General features: G+C 35.6%; 20 non-coding genes across 20 annotated transcripts; all 20 read left to right on the top strand.

The window, feature by feature from the left end:
* Window positions 1-267: 267 nt before the first annotated feature.
* Window positions 268-357, top strand: TRNAY-GUA (transfer RNA tyrosine (anticodon GUA)). Its single transcript is given in 2 exon segments — window positions 268-304; window positions 322-357. It is a non-coding gene; the product is annotated as a tRNA-Tyr (tRNA).
* A 240-nt stretch (window positions 358-597) lies between these two features.
* On the top strand, window positions 598-679 carry TRNAS-AGA (transfer RNA serine (anticodon AGA)). The gene has a single exon. It is a non-coding gene; the product is annotated as a tRNA-Ser (tRNA).
* Window positions 680-1,577: 898 nt separating this feature from the next.
* On the top strand, window positions 1,578-1,667 carry TRNAY-GUA (transfer RNA tyrosine (anticodon GUA)). The gene is given in 2 exon segments: window positions 1,578-1,614; window positions 1,632-1,667. It is a non-coding gene; the product is annotated as a tRNA-Tyr (tRNA).
* Window positions 1,668-1,907: 240 nt separating this feature from the next.
* Window positions 1,908-1,989, top strand: TRNAS-AGA (transfer RNA serine (anticodon AGA)). The gene has a single exon. It is a non-coding gene; the product is annotated as a tRNA-Ser (tRNA).
* A 903-nt stretch (window positions 1,990-2,892) lies between these two features.
* On the top strand, window positions 2,893-2,982 carry TRNAY-GUA (transfer RNA tyrosine (anticodon GUA)). The gene is given in 2 exon segments: window positions 2,893-2,929; window positions 2,947-2,982. It is a non-coding gene; the product is annotated as a tRNA-Tyr (tRNA).
* Window positions 2,983-3,221: 239 nt separating this feature from the next.
* Window positions 3,222-3,303, top strand: TRNAS-AGA (transfer RNA serine (anticodon AGA)). Its single transcript has one exon. It is a non-coding gene; the product is annotated as a tRNA-Ser (tRNA).
* Window positions 3,304-4,205: 902 nt separating this feature from the next.
* Window positions 4,206-4,295, top strand: TRNAY-GUA (transfer RNA tyrosine (anticodon GUA)). Its single transcript is given in 2 exon segments — window positions 4,206-4,242; window positions 4,260-4,295. It is a non-coding gene; the product is annotated as a tRNA-Tyr (tRNA).
* A 240-nt stretch (window positions 4,296-4,535) lies between these two features.
* TRNAS-AGA (transfer RNA serine (anticodon AGA)) lies at window positions 4,536-4,617 on the top strand. Its single transcript has one exon. It is a non-coding gene; the product is annotated as a tRNA-Ser (tRNA).
* A 902-nt stretch (window positions 4,618-5,519) lies between these two features.
* Window positions 5,520-5,609, top strand: TRNAY-GUA (transfer RNA tyrosine (anticodon GUA)). The gene is given in 2 exon segments: window positions 5,520-5,556; window positions 5,574-5,609. It is a non-coding gene; the product is annotated as a tRNA-Tyr (tRNA).
* Window positions 5,610-5,849: 240 nt separating this feature from the next.
* TRNAS-AGA (transfer RNA serine (anticodon AGA)) lies at window positions 5,850-5,931 on the top strand. The gene has a single exon. It is a non-coding gene; the product is annotated as a tRNA-Ser (tRNA).
* Window positions 5,932-6,833: 902 nt separating this feature from the next.
* Window positions 6,834-6,923, top strand: TRNAY-GUA (transfer RNA tyrosine (anticodon GUA)). Its single transcript is given in 2 exon segments — window positions 6,834-6,870; window positions 6,888-6,923. It is a non-coding gene; the product is annotated as a tRNA-Tyr (tRNA).
* Window positions 6,924-7,163: 240 nt separating this feature from the next.
* Window positions 7,164-7,245, top strand: TRNAS-AGA (transfer RNA serine (anticodon AGA)). Its single transcript has one exon. It is a non-coding gene; the product is annotated as a tRNA-Ser (tRNA).
* A 902-nt stretch (window positions 7,246-8,147) lies between these two features.
* TRNAY-GUA (transfer RNA tyrosine (anticodon GUA)) lies at window positions 8,148-8,237 on the top strand. Its single transcript is given in 2 exon segments — window positions 8,148-8,184; window positions 8,202-8,237. It is a non-coding gene; the product is annotated as a tRNA-Tyr (tRNA).
* A 240-nt stretch (window positions 8,238-8,477) lies between these two features.
* Window positions 8,478-8,559, top strand: TRNAS-AGA (transfer RNA serine (anticodon AGA)). The gene has a single exon. It is a non-coding gene; the product is annotated as a tRNA-Ser (tRNA).
* A 902-nt stretch (window positions 8,560-9,461) lies between these two features.
* TRNAY-GUA (transfer RNA tyrosine (anticodon GUA)) lies at window positions 9,462-9,551 on the top strand. The gene is given in 2 exon segments: window positions 9,462-9,498; window positions 9,516-9,551. It is a non-coding gene; the product is annotated as a tRNA-Tyr (tRNA).
* A 240-nt stretch (window positions 9,552-9,791) lies between these two features.
* On the top strand, window positions 9,792-9,873 carry TRNAS-AGA (transfer RNA serine (anticodon AGA)). The gene has a single exon. It is a non-coding gene; the product is annotated as a tRNA-Ser (tRNA).
* A 902-nt stretch (window positions 9,874-10,775) lies between these two features.
* On the top strand, window positions 10,776-10,865 carry TRNAY-GUA (transfer RNA tyrosine (anticodon GUA)). The gene is given in 2 exon segments: window positions 10,776-10,812; window positions 10,830-10,865. It is a non-coding gene; the product is annotated as a tRNA-Tyr (tRNA).
* Window positions 10,866-11,105: 240 nt separating this feature from the next.
* TRNAS-AGA (transfer RNA serine (anticodon AGA)) lies at window positions 11,106-11,187 on the top strand. Its single transcript has one exon. It is a non-coding gene; the product is annotated as a tRNA-Ser (tRNA).
* A 902-nt stretch (window positions 11,188-12,089) lies between these two features.
* TRNAY-GUA (transfer RNA tyrosine (anticodon GUA)) lies at window positions 12,090-12,179 on the top strand. The gene is given in 2 exon segments: window positions 12,090-12,126; window positions 12,144-12,179. It is a non-coding gene; the product is annotated as a tRNA-Tyr (tRNA).
* A 240-nt stretch (window positions 12,180-12,419) lies between these two features.
* Window positions 12,420-12,501, top strand: TRNAS-AGA (transfer RNA serine (anticodon AGA)). The gene has a single exon. It is a non-coding gene; the product is annotated as a tRNA-Ser (tRNA).
* Window positions 12,502-13,079: the final 578 nt, after the last annotated feature.

Here is a 13,079-nt window from a genome sequence, read left to right as displayed (position 1 = left end):
ACACTAAAAAATCTATTGAAAGTGCTTTCCAAACTAGCTCTGTAGCCAGTTGATAGTAATTGCACAAATATAAGTCAAACTATTAGTGATATTTTCCAAATGATTAAACATGACAATTTGTGTGATAAAGCAGCACAGGAATAAGTAGTTGAATCTCTTTTGTGTAGTCAAATCATTTTTCATTTTGCTTGGAAAGTTGATAATGTTTAAAATTAACACTCAATCATTTTAATAGCATGTAATATCACAGATGTATGATCATGGAATCCTTCGATAGCTCAGCTGGTAGAGCGGAGGACTGTAGAGGTGATTGGTACAGAAATCCTTAGGTCGCTGGTTCAATTCCGGCTCGAAGGATGATGCTTTTGATAAACTTAGATGTCAGTACTGACATTTTACAAACCCAAAACTGTACCAAGTATAAAGCATTCTCCAAGTTATATTTTAAAAATCATTAACGCAGGTCACTGTGGCCAGGATTAACTTCCCATGGAAATCATCTCTGATACAATATTACTTCAGTCATCCTCAAATCCTGAAATGAAGTAGCTCAACCCATAGAGAACATTTTTGTGAAAACATCACATTGCATGAGAGGTAGTCGTGGCCGAGTGGTTAAGGCGATGGACTAGAAAGCCATTGGGGTCTCCCCGCGCAGGTTCAAATCCTGCCGACTACGACCACATGGTTGTTTTATTTTTCAGAAAATTTACTAAAAGCTTGAAACCAGTGTTGCTCAGGGTGAGTCAGGAACTGGCACATCAAAATCTTTAGGATGCCTGTCTGTTCTCTCTTTATCCGTCATTCTCATCCTCTACTTGAGACTGAGCCCAGGAATCTCAGCAGCCATACTAAGTAGCATTTATTAATTACAAATGCATTTTGAATGTCAAATTTGTAAGAAAGTTTTGTACATTTAGCAAAATATCAAATTCATTTGAAAGAAAATGATGTCCACTCAAAGTAAAAAGAGCTTTGGTTACTTTCAATGCACAACATTTTACTTTCAAATCGTGTCAGATGACTTTCAGTGCTAATTATTATATCATTAACCTCTCCTTTATTAAAAATTGTGCTTTAATGCAAAAAAAGAAAAATAATTGTCTGTGCATACTCTCATGTAGCACAATTATCTTCACTAGCTCAAAAGGGCCGCTCATTGTCCAAAATGAATTGTCAAATCAGAACAAACAATGGAATATCCCCATCATTCCTGGAACACTTGATTAGTTTACAAAACAAGCAAAATTTAAAAGAGTGTAGAAGGTTTGATAGGCTCAAGCATCTTTAATCTTGATGTAAGTTTGGCTACACTAAAAAATCTATTGAAAGTGCTTTCCAAACTAGCTCTGTAGCCAGTTGATAGTAATTGCACAAATATAAGTCAAACTATTAGTGATATTTTCCAAATGATTAAACATGACAATTTGTGTGATAAAGCAGCACAGGAATAAGTAGTTGAATCTCTTTTGTGTAGTCAAATCATTTTTCATTTTGCTTGGAAAGTTGATAATGTTTAAAATTAACACTCAATCATTTTAATAGCACGTAATATCACAGATGTACGATCATGGAATCCTTCGATAGCTCAGCTGGTAGAGCGGAGGACTGTAGAGGTGATTGGTACAGAAATCCTTAGGTCGCTGGTTCAATTCCGGCTCGAAGGATGATGCTTTTGATAAACTTAGATGTCAGTACTGACATTTTACAAACCCAAAACTGTACCAAGTATAAAGCATTCTCCAAGTAATATTTTAAAAATCATTAACGCAGGTCACTGTGGTCAGGATTAACTTCCCATGGAAATCATCTCTGATACAATATTACTTCAGTCATCCTCACATCCTGAAATGAAGTAGCTCAACCCATAGAGAAAATTTTTGTGAAAACATCACATTGCATGAGAGGTAGTCGTGGCCGAGTGGTTAAGGCGATGGACTAGAATTACATTGGGGTCTCCCCGCGTAGGTTCAAATCCTGCCGACTACGACCACATGCTTGTTTTATTTTTCAGAAAATTTACTAAAAGCTTGAAACCAGTGTTGCTCAGGGTGAGTCAGGAACTGGCACATCAAAATCTTTAGGATGCCTGTCTGTTCTCTCTTTCTCTATCCGTCATTCTCCTCCTCTACTTGAGACTGAGCCCAGGAATCTCAGCAGCCATACTAAGTAGCATTTATTAATTACAAATGCATTTTGAATGTCAAATTTGTAAGAAAGTTTTGTACATTTAGCAAAATATCAAATTCATTTGAAAGAAAATGATGTCCACTCAAAGTAAAAAGAGCTTTTAGTTACTTTCAATGCACAACATTTTACTTTCAAATCGTGTCAGATGACTTTCAGTGCTAATTATTATATCATTAACCTCTCCTTTATTAAAAATTGTGCTTTAATGCAAAAAAAGAAAAATAATTGTCTGTGCATACTCTCATGTAGCACAATTATCTTCACTAGCTCAAAAGGGCCGCTCATTGTCCAAAATGAATTGTCAAATCAGAACAAACAATGGAATATCCCCATCATTCCTGGAACACTTGATTAGTTTACAAAACAAGCAAAATTTAAAAGAGTGTAGAAGGTTTGATAGGCTCAAGCATCTCTAATCTTGATGTAAGTTTGGCTACACTAAAAAATCTATTGAAAGTGCTTTCCAAACTAGCTCTGTAGCCAGTTGATAGTAATTGCACAAATATAAGTCAAACTATTAGTGATATTTTCCAAATGATTAAACATGACAATTTGTGTGATAAAGCAGCACAGGAATAAGTAGTTGAATCTCTTTTGTGTAGTCAAATCATTTTTCATTTTGCTTGGAAAGTTGATAATGTTTAAAATTAACACTCAATCATTTTAATAGCATGTAATATCACAGATGTATGATCATGGAATCCTTCGATAGCTCAGCTGGTAGAGCGGAGGACTGTAGAGGTGATTGGTACAGAAATCCTTAGGTCGCTGGTTCAATTCCGGCTCGAAGGATGATGCTTTTGATAAACTTAGATGTCAGTACTGACATTTTACAAACCCAAAACTGTACCAAGTATAAAGCATTCTCCAAGTTATATTTTAAAAATCATTAACGCAGGTCACTGTGGTCAGGATTAACTTCCCATGGAAATCATCTCAGATACAATATTACTTCAGTCATCCTCACATCCTGAAATGAAGTAGCTCAACCCATAGAGAAACTTTTGTGAAAACATCACATTGCATGAGAGGTAGTCGTGGCCGAGTGGTTAAGGCGATGGACTAGAATTACATTGGAGTCTCCCTGCGCAGGTTCAAATCCTGCCGACTACGACCACATGGTTGTTTTATTTTTCAGAAAATTTACTAAAAGCTTGAAACCAGTGTTGCTCAGGGTGAGTCAGGAACTGGCACATCAAAATCTTTAGGATGCCTGTCTGTTCTCTCTTTCTCTATCCGTCATTCTCATCCTCTACTTGAGACTGAGCCCAGGAATCTCAGCAGCCATACTAAGTAGCATTTATTAATTACAAATGCATTTTGAATGTCAAATTTGTAAGAAAGTTTTGTACATTTAGCAAAATATCAAATTCATTTGAAAGAAAATGATGTCCACTCAAAGTAAAAAGAGCTTTGGTTACTTTCAATGCACAACATTTTACTTTCAAATCGTGTCAGATGACTTTCAGTGCTAATTATTATATCATTAACCTCTCCTTTATTAAAAATTGTGCTTTAATGCAAAAAAAGAAAAATAATTGTCTGTGCATACTCTCATGTAGCACAATTATCTTCACTAGCTCAAAAGGGCCGCTCATTGTCCAAAATGAATTGTCAAATCAGAACAAACAATGGAATATCCCCATCATTCCTGGAACACTTGATTAGTTTACAAAACAAGCAAAATTTAAAAGAGTGTAGAAGGTTTGATAGGCTCAAGCATCTCTAATCTTGATGTAAGTTTGGCTACACTAAAAAATCTATTGAAAGTGCTTTCCAAACTAGCTCTGTAGCCAGTTGATAGTAATTGCACAAATATAAGTCAAACTATTAGTGATATTTTCCAAATGATTAAACATGACAATTTGTGTGATAAAGCAGCACAGGAATAAGTAGTTGAATCTCTTTTGTGTAGTCAAATCATTTTTCATTTTGCTTGGAAAGTTGATAATGTTTAAAATTAACACTCAATCATTTTAATAGCACGTAATATCACAGATGTACGATCATGGAATCCTTCGATAGCTCAGCTGGTAGAGCGGAGGACTGTAGAGGTGATTGGTACAGAAATCCTTAGGTCGCTGGTTCAATTCCGGCTCGAAGGATAATGCTTTTGATAAACTTAGATGTCAGTACTGACATTTTACAAACCCAAAACTGTACCAAGTATAAAGCATTCTCCAAGTTATATTTTAAAAATCATTAACGCAGGTCACTGTGGTCAGGATTAACTTCCCATGGAAATCATCTCTGATACAATATTACTTCAGTCATCCTCACATCCTGAAATGAAGTAGCTCAACCCATAGAGAAAATTTTTGTGAAAACATCACATTGCATGAGAGGTAGTCGTGGCCGAGTGGTTAAGGCGATGGACTAGAATTACATTGGGGTCTCCCCGCGCAGGTTCAAATCCTGCCGACTACGACCACATGGTTGTTTTATTTTTCAGAAAATTTACTAAAAGCTTGAAACCAGTGTTGCTCAGGGTGAGTCAGGAACTGGCACATCAAAATCTTTAGGATGCCTGTCTGTTCTCTCTTTCTCTATCCGTCATTCTCCTCCTCTACTTGAGACTGAGCCCAGGAATCTCAGCAGCCATACTAAGTAGCATTTATTAATTACAAATGCATTTTGAATGTCAAATTTGTAAGAAAGTTTTGTACATTTAGCAAAATATCAAATTCATTTGAAAGAAAATGATGTCCACTCAAAGTAAAAAGAGCTTTGGTTACTTTCAATGCACAACATTTTACTTTCAAATCATGTCAGATGACTTTCAGTGCTAATTATTATATCATTAACCTCTCCTTTATTAAAAATTGTGCTTTAATGCAAAAAAAGAAAAATAATTGTCTGTGCATACTCTCATGTAGCACAATTATCTTCACTAGCTCAAAAGGGCCGCTCATTGTCCAAAATGAATTGTCAAATCAGAACAAACAATGGAATATCCCCATCATTCCTGGAACACTTGATTAGTTTACAAAACAAGCAAAATTTAAAAGAGTGTAGAAGGTTTGATAGGCTCAAGCATCTCTAATCTTGATGTAAGTTTGGCTACACTAAAAAATCTATTGAAAGTGCTTTCCAAACTAGCTCTGTAGCCAGTTGATAGAAATTGCACAAATATAAGTCAAACTATTAGTGATATTTTCCAAATGATTAAACATGACAATTTGTGTGATAAAGCAACACAGGAATAAGTAGTTGAATCTCTTTTGTGTAGTCAAATCATTTTTCATTTTGCTTGGAAAGTTGATAATGTTTAAAATTAACACTCAGTCATTTTAATAGCACGTAATATCACAGATGTACAATCATGGAATCCTTCGATAGCTCAGCTGGTAGAGCAGAGGACTGTAGAGGTGATTGGTACAGAAATCCTTAGGTCGCTGGTTCAATTCCGGCTCGAAGGATGATGCTTTTGATAAACTTAGATGTCAGTACTGACATTTTACAAACCCAAAACTGTACCAAGTATAAAGCATTCTCCAAGTTATATTTTAAAAATCATTAACGCAGGTCACTGTGGTCAGGATTAACTTCCCATGGAAATCATCTCTGATACAATATTACTTCAGTCATCCTCACATCCTGAAATGAAGTAGCTCAACCCATAGAGAAAATTTTTGTGAAAACATCACATTGCATGAGAGGTAGTCGTGGCCGAGTGGTTAAGGCGATGGACTAGAATTACATTGGGGTCTCCCCGCGCAGGTTCAAATCCTGCCGACTACGACCACATGGTTGTTTTATTTTTCAGAAAATTTACTAAAAGCTTGAAACCAGTGTTGCTCGGTGTGAGTCAGGAACTGGCACATCAAAATCTTTAGGATGCCTGTCTGTTCTCTCTTTCTCTATCCGTCATTCTCCTCCTCTACTTGAGACTGAGCCCAGGAATCTCAGCAGCCATACTAAGTAGCATTTATTAATTACAAATGCATTTTGAATGTCAAATTTGTAAGAAAGTTTTGTACATTTAGCAAAATATCAAATTCATTTGAAAGAAAATGATGTCCACTCAAAGTAAAAAGAGCTTTGGTTACTTTCAATGCACAACATTTTACTTTCAAATCGTGTCAGATGACTTTCAGTGCTAATTATTATATCATTAACCTCTCCTTTATTAAAAATTGTGCTTTAATGCAAAAAAAGAAAAATAATTGTCTGTGCATACTCTCATGTAGCACAATTATCTTCACTAGCTCAAAAGGGCCGCTCATTGTCCAAAATGAATTGTCAAATCAGAACAAACAATGGAATATCCCCATCATTCCTGGAACACTTGATTAGTTTACAAAACAAGCAAAATTTAAAAGAGTGTAGAAGGTTTGATAGGCTCAAGCATCTCTAATCTTGATGTAAGTTTGGCTACACTAAAAAATCTATTGAAAGTGCTTTCCAAACTAGCTCTGTAGCCAGTTGATAGTAATTGCACAAATATAAGTCAAACTATTAGTGATATTTTCCAAATGATTAAACATGACAATTTGTGTGATAAAGCAGCACAGGAATAAGTAGTTGAATCTCTTTTGTGTAGTAAAATCATTTTTCATTTTGCTTGGAAAGTTGATAATGTTTAAAATTAACACTCAATCATTTTAATAGCACGTAATATCACAGATGTACGATCATGGAATCCTTCGATAGCTCAGCTGGTAGAGCGGAGGACTGTAGAGGTGATTGGTACAGAAATCCTTAGGTTGCTGGTTCAATTCCGGCTCGAAGGATGATGCTTTTGATAAACTTAGATGTCAGTACTGACATTTTACAAACCCAAAACTGTACCAAGTATAAAGCATTCTCCAAGTTATATTTTAAAAATCATTAACGCAGGTCACTGTGGTCAGGATTAACTTCCCATGGAAATCATCTCTGATACAATATTACTTCAGTCATCCTCACATCCTGAAATGAAGTAGCTCAACCCATAGAGAAAATTTTTGTGAAAACATCACATTGCATGAGAGGTAGTCGTGGCCGAGTGGTTAAGGCGATGGACTAGAATTACATTGGGGTCTCCCCGCGCAGGTTCAAATCCTGCCGACTACGACCACATAGTTGTTTTATTTTTCAGAAAATTTACTAAAAGCTTGAAACCAGTGTTGCTCAGGGTGAGTCAGGAACTGGCACATCAAAATCTTTAGGATGCCTGTCTGTTCTCTCTTTCTCTATCCGTCATTCTCCTCCTCTACTTGAGACTGAGCCCAGGAATCTCAGCAGCCATACTAAGTAGCATTTATTAATTACAAATGCATTTTGAATGTCAAATTTGTAAGAAAGTTTTGTACATTTAGCAAAATATCAAATTCATTTGAAAGAAAATGATGTCCACTCAAAGTAAAAAGAGCTTTGGTTACTTTCAATGCACAACATTTTACTTTCAAATCGTGTCAGATGACTTTCAGTGCTAATTATTATATCATTAACCTCTCCTTTATTAAAAATTGTGCTTTAATGCAAAAAAAGAAAAATAATTGTCTGTGCATACTCTCATGTAGCACAATTATCTTTACTAGCTCAAAAGGGCCGCTCATTGTCCAAAATGAATTGTCAAATCAGAACAAACAATGGAATATCCCCATCATTCCTGGAACACTTGATTAGTTTACAAAAGAAGCAAAATTTAAAAGAGTGTAGAAGGTTTGATAGGCTCAAGCATCTCTAATCTTGATGTAAGTTTGGCTACACTAAAAAATCTATTGAAAGTGCTTTCCAAACTAGCTCTGTAGCCAGTTGATAGTAATTGCACAAATATAAGTCAAACTATTAGTGATACTTTCCAAATGATTAAACATGACAATTTGTGTGATAAAGCAACACAGGAATAAGTAGTTGAATCTCTTTTGTGTAGTCAAATCATTTTTCATTTTGCTTGGAAAGTTGATAATGTTTAAAATTAAAACTCAATCATTTTAATAGCATGTAATATCACAGTTGTACGATCATGGAATCCTTCGATAGCTCAGCTGGTAGAGCAGAGGACTGTAGAGGTGATTGGTACAGAAATCCTTAGGTCGCTGGTTCAATTCCGGCTCGAAGGATGATGCTTTTGATAAACTTAGATGTCAGTACTGACATTTTACAAACCCAAAACTGTACCAAGTATAAAGCATTCTCCAAGTTATATTTTAAAAATCATTAACGCAGGTCACTGTGGTCAGGATTAACTTCCCATGGAAATCATCTCTGATACAATATTACTTCAGTCATCCTCACATCCTGAAATGAAGTAGCTCAACCCATAGAGAAAATTTTTGTGAAAACATCACATTGTATGAGAGGTAGTCGTGGCCGAGTGGTTAAGGCAATGGACTAGAAAGCCATTGGGGTCTCCCCGCTCAGGTTCAAATCCTGCCGACTACTACCACATGGTTGTTTTATTTTTCAGAAAATTTACTAAAAGCTTGAAACCAGTGTTGCTCAGGGTGAGTCAGGAACTGGCACATCAAAATCTTTAGGATGCCTGTCTGTTCTCTCTTTCTCTATCCGTCATTCTCCTCCTCTACTTGAGACTGAGCCCAGGAATCTCAGCAGCCATACTAAGTAGCATTTATTAATTACAAATGCATTTTGAATGTCAAATTTGTAAGAAAGTTTTGTACATTTAGCAAAATATCAAATTCATTTGAAAGAAAATGATGTCCACTCAAAGTAAAAAGAGCTTTGGTTACTTTCAATGCACAACATTTTACTTTCAAATCGTGTCAGATGACTTTCAGTGCTAATTATTATATCATTAACCTCTCCTTTATTAAAAATTGTGCTTTAATGCAAAAAAAGAAAAATAATTGTCTGTGCATACTCTCATGTAGCACAATTATCTTCACTAGCTCAAAAGGGCCGCTCATTGTCCAAAATGAATTGTCAAATCAGAACAAACAATGGAATATCCCCATCATTCCTGGAACACTTGATTAGTTTACAAAACAAGCAAAATTTAAAAGAGTGTAGAAGGTTTGATAGGCTCAAGCATCTCTAATCTTGATGTAAGTTTGGCTACACTAAAAAATCTATTGAAAGTGCTTTCCAAACTAGCTCTGTAGCCAGTTGATAGTAATTGCACAAATATAAGTCAAACTATTAGTGATATTTTCCAAATGATTAAACAAAACAATTTGTGTGTTAAAGCAGCACAGGAATAAGTAGTTGAATCTCTTTTGTGTAGTCAAATCATTTTTCATTTTGCTTGGAAAGTTGATAATGTTTAAAATTAACACTCAATCATTTTAATAGCACGTAATATCACAGATGTATGATCATGGAATCCTTCGATAGCTCAGCTGGTAGAGCGGAGGACTGTAGAGGTGATTGGTACAGAAATCCTTAGGTCGCTGGTTCAATTCCGGCTCGAAGGATGATGCTTTTGATAAACTTAGATGTCAGTACTGACATTTTACAAACCCAAAACTGTACCAAGTATAAAGCATTCTCCAAGTTATATTTTAAAAATCATTAACGCAGGTCACTGTGGTCAGGATTAACTTCCCATGGAAATCATCTCTGATACAATATTACTTCAGTCATCCTCACATCCTGAAATGAAGTAGCTCAACCCATAGAGAAAATTTTTGTGAAAACATCACATTGCATGAGAGGTAGTCGTGGCCGAGTGGTTAAGGCGATGGACTAGAATTACATTGGGGTCTCCCCGCGCAGGTTCAAATCCTGCCGACTACGACCACAAGGTTGTTTTATTTTTCAGAAAATTTACTAAAAGCTTGAAACCAGTGTTGCTCAGGGTGAGTCAGGAACTGGCACATCAAAATCTTTAGGATGCCTGTCTGTTCTCTCTTTCTCTATCCGTCATTCTCCTCCTCTACTTGAGACTGAGCCCAGGAATCTCAGCAGCCATACTAAGTAGCATTTATTAATTACAAATGCATTTTGAATGTCAAATTTGTAAGAAAGTTTTGTACATTTAGCAAAATATCAAATTCATTTGAAAGAAAATGATGTCCACTCAAAGTAAAAAGAGCTTTGGTTACTTTCAATGCACAACATTTTACTTTCAAATCGTGTCAGATGACTTTCAGTGCTAATTATTATATCATTAACCTCTCCTTTATTAAAAATTGTGCTTTAATGCAAAAAAAGAAAAATAATTGTCTGTGCATACTCTCATGTAGCACAATTATCTTCACTAGCTCAAAAGGGCCGCTCATTGTCCAAAATGAATTGTCAAATCAGAACAAACAATGGAATATCCCCATCATTCCTGGAACACTTGATTAGTTTACAAAACAAGCAAAATTTAAAAGAGTGTAGAAGGTTTGATAGGCTCAAGCATCTCTAATATTGATGTAAGTTTGGCTACACTAAAAAATCTATTGAAAGTGCTTTCCAAACTAGCTTTGTAGCCAGTTGATAGTAATTGCACAAATATAAGTCAAACTATTAGTGATATTTTCCAAATGATTAAACATGACAATTTGTGTGATAAAGCAACACAGGAATAAGTAGTTGAATCTCTTTTGTGTAGTCAAATCATTTTTCATTTTGCTTGGAAAGTTGATAATGTTTAAAATGAACACTCAGTCATTTTAATAGCACGTAATATCACAGATGTACAATCATGGAATCCTTCGATAGCTCAGCTGGTAGAGCAGAGGACTGTAGAGGTGATTGGTACAGAAATCCTTAGGTCGCTGGTTCAATTCCGGCTCGAAGGATGATGCTTTTGATAAACTTAGATGTCAGTACTGACATTTTTCAAACCCAAAACTGTACCAAGTATAAAGCATTCTCCAAGTTATATTTTAAAAATCATTAACGCAGGTCACTGTGGTCAGGATTAACTTCCCATGGAAATCATCTCTGATACAATATTACTTCAGTCATCCTCACATCCTGAAATGAAGTAGCTCAACCCATAGAGAAAATTTTTGTGAAAACATCACATTGCATGAGAGGTAGTCGTGGCCGAGTGGTTAAGGCGATGGACTAGAATTACATTGGGGTCTCCCCGCGCAGGTTCAAATCCTGCCGACTACGACCACATGGTTGTTTTATTTTTCAGAAAATTTACTAAAAGCTTGAAACCAGTGTTGCTCAGGGTGAGTCAGGAACTGGCACATCAAAATCTTTAGGATGCCTGCCTGTTCTCTCTTTCTCTATCCGTCATTCTCCTCCTCTACTTGAGACTGAGCCCAGGAATCTCAGCAGCCATACTAAGTAGCATTTATTAATTACAAATGCATTTTGAATGTCAAATTTGTAAGAAAGTTTTGTACATTTAGCAAAATATCAAATTCATTTGAAAGAAAATGATGTCCACTCAAAGTAAAAAGAGCTTTGGTTACTTTCAATGCACAACATTTTACTTTCAAATCGTGTCAGATGACTTTCAGTGCTAATTATTATATCATTAACCTCTCCTTTATTAAAAATTGTGCTTTAATGCAAAAAAAGAAAAATAATTGTCTGTGCATACTCTCATGTAGCACAATTATCTTCACTAGCTCAAAAGGGCCGCTCATTGTCCAAAATGAATTGTCAAATCAGAACAAACAATGGAATATCCCCATCATTCCTGGAACACTTGATTAGTTTACAAAACAAGCAAAATTTAAAAGAGTGTAGAAGGTTTGATAGGCTCAAGCATCTCTAATCTTGATGTAAGTTTGGCTACACTAAAAAATCTATTGAAAGTGCTTTCCAAACTAGCTCTGTAGCCAGTTGATAGAAATTGCACAAATATAAGTCAAACTATTAGTGATATTTTCCAAATGATTAAACATGACAATTTGTGTGATAAAGCAACACAGGAATAAGTAGTTGAATATCTTTTGTGTAGTCAAATCATTTTTCATTTTGCTTGGAAAGTTGATAATGTTTAAAATTAACACTCAGTCATTTTAATAGCACGTAATATCACAGATGTACAATCATGGAATCCTTCGATAGCTCAGCTGGTAGAGCAGAGGACTGTAGAGGTGATTGGTACAGAAATCCTTAGGTCGCTGGTTCAATTCCGGCTCGAAGGATGATGCTTTTGATAAACTTAGATGTCAGTACTGACATTTTACAAACCCAAAACTGTACCAAGTATAAAGCATTCTCCAAGTTATATTTTAAAAATCATTAACGCAGGTCACTGTGGTCAGGATTAACTTCCCATGGAAATCATCTCTGATACAATATTACTTCAGTCATCCTCACATCCTGAAATGAAGTAGCTCAACCCATAGAGAAAATTTTTGTGAAAACATCACATTGTATGAGAGGTAGTCGTGGCCGAGTGGTTAAGGCAATGGACTAGAAAGCCATTGGGGTCTCCCCGCTCAGGTTCAAATCCTGCCGACTACTACCACATGGTTGTTTTATTTTTCAGAAAATTTACTAAAAGCTTGAAACCAGTGTTGCTCAGGGTGAGTCAGGAACTGGCACATCAAAATCTTTAGGATGCCTGTCTGTTCTCTCTTTCTCTATCCGTCATTCTCCTCCTCTACTTGAGACTGAGCCCAGGAATCTCAGCAGCCATACTAAGTAGCATTTATTAATTACAAATGCATTTTGAATGTCAAATTTGTAAGAAAGTTTTGTACATTTAGCAAAATATCAAATTCATTTGAAAGAAAATGATGTCCACTCAAAGTAAAAAGAGCTTTGGTTACTTTCAATGCACAACATTTTACTTTCAAATCGTGTCAGATGACTTTCAGTGCTAATTATTATATCATTAACCTCTCCTTTATTAAAAATTGTGCTTTAATGCAAAAAAAGAAAAATAATTGTCTGTGCATACTCTCATGTAGCACAATTATCTTCACTAGCTCAAAAGGGCCGCTCATTGTCCAAAATGAATTGTCAAATCAGAACAAACAATGGAATATCCCCATCATTCCTGGAACACTTGATTAGTTTACAAAACAAGCAAAATTTAA

This window comes from Pseudophryne corroboree, chromosome 4 (assembly GCF_028390025.1).
Source record: "Pseudophryne corroboree isolate aPseCor3 chromosome 4, aPseCor3.hap2, whole genome shotgun sequence".
In the NCBI taxonomy this organism is placed as follows: domain Eukaryota; kingdom Metazoa; phylum Chordata; class Amphibia; order Anura; family Myobatrachidae; genus Pseudophryne; species Pseudophryne corroboree.
Note: the sequence above shows the minus strand (reverse complement) of the source record. Positions and strands in the feature narration are given on the sequence as shown.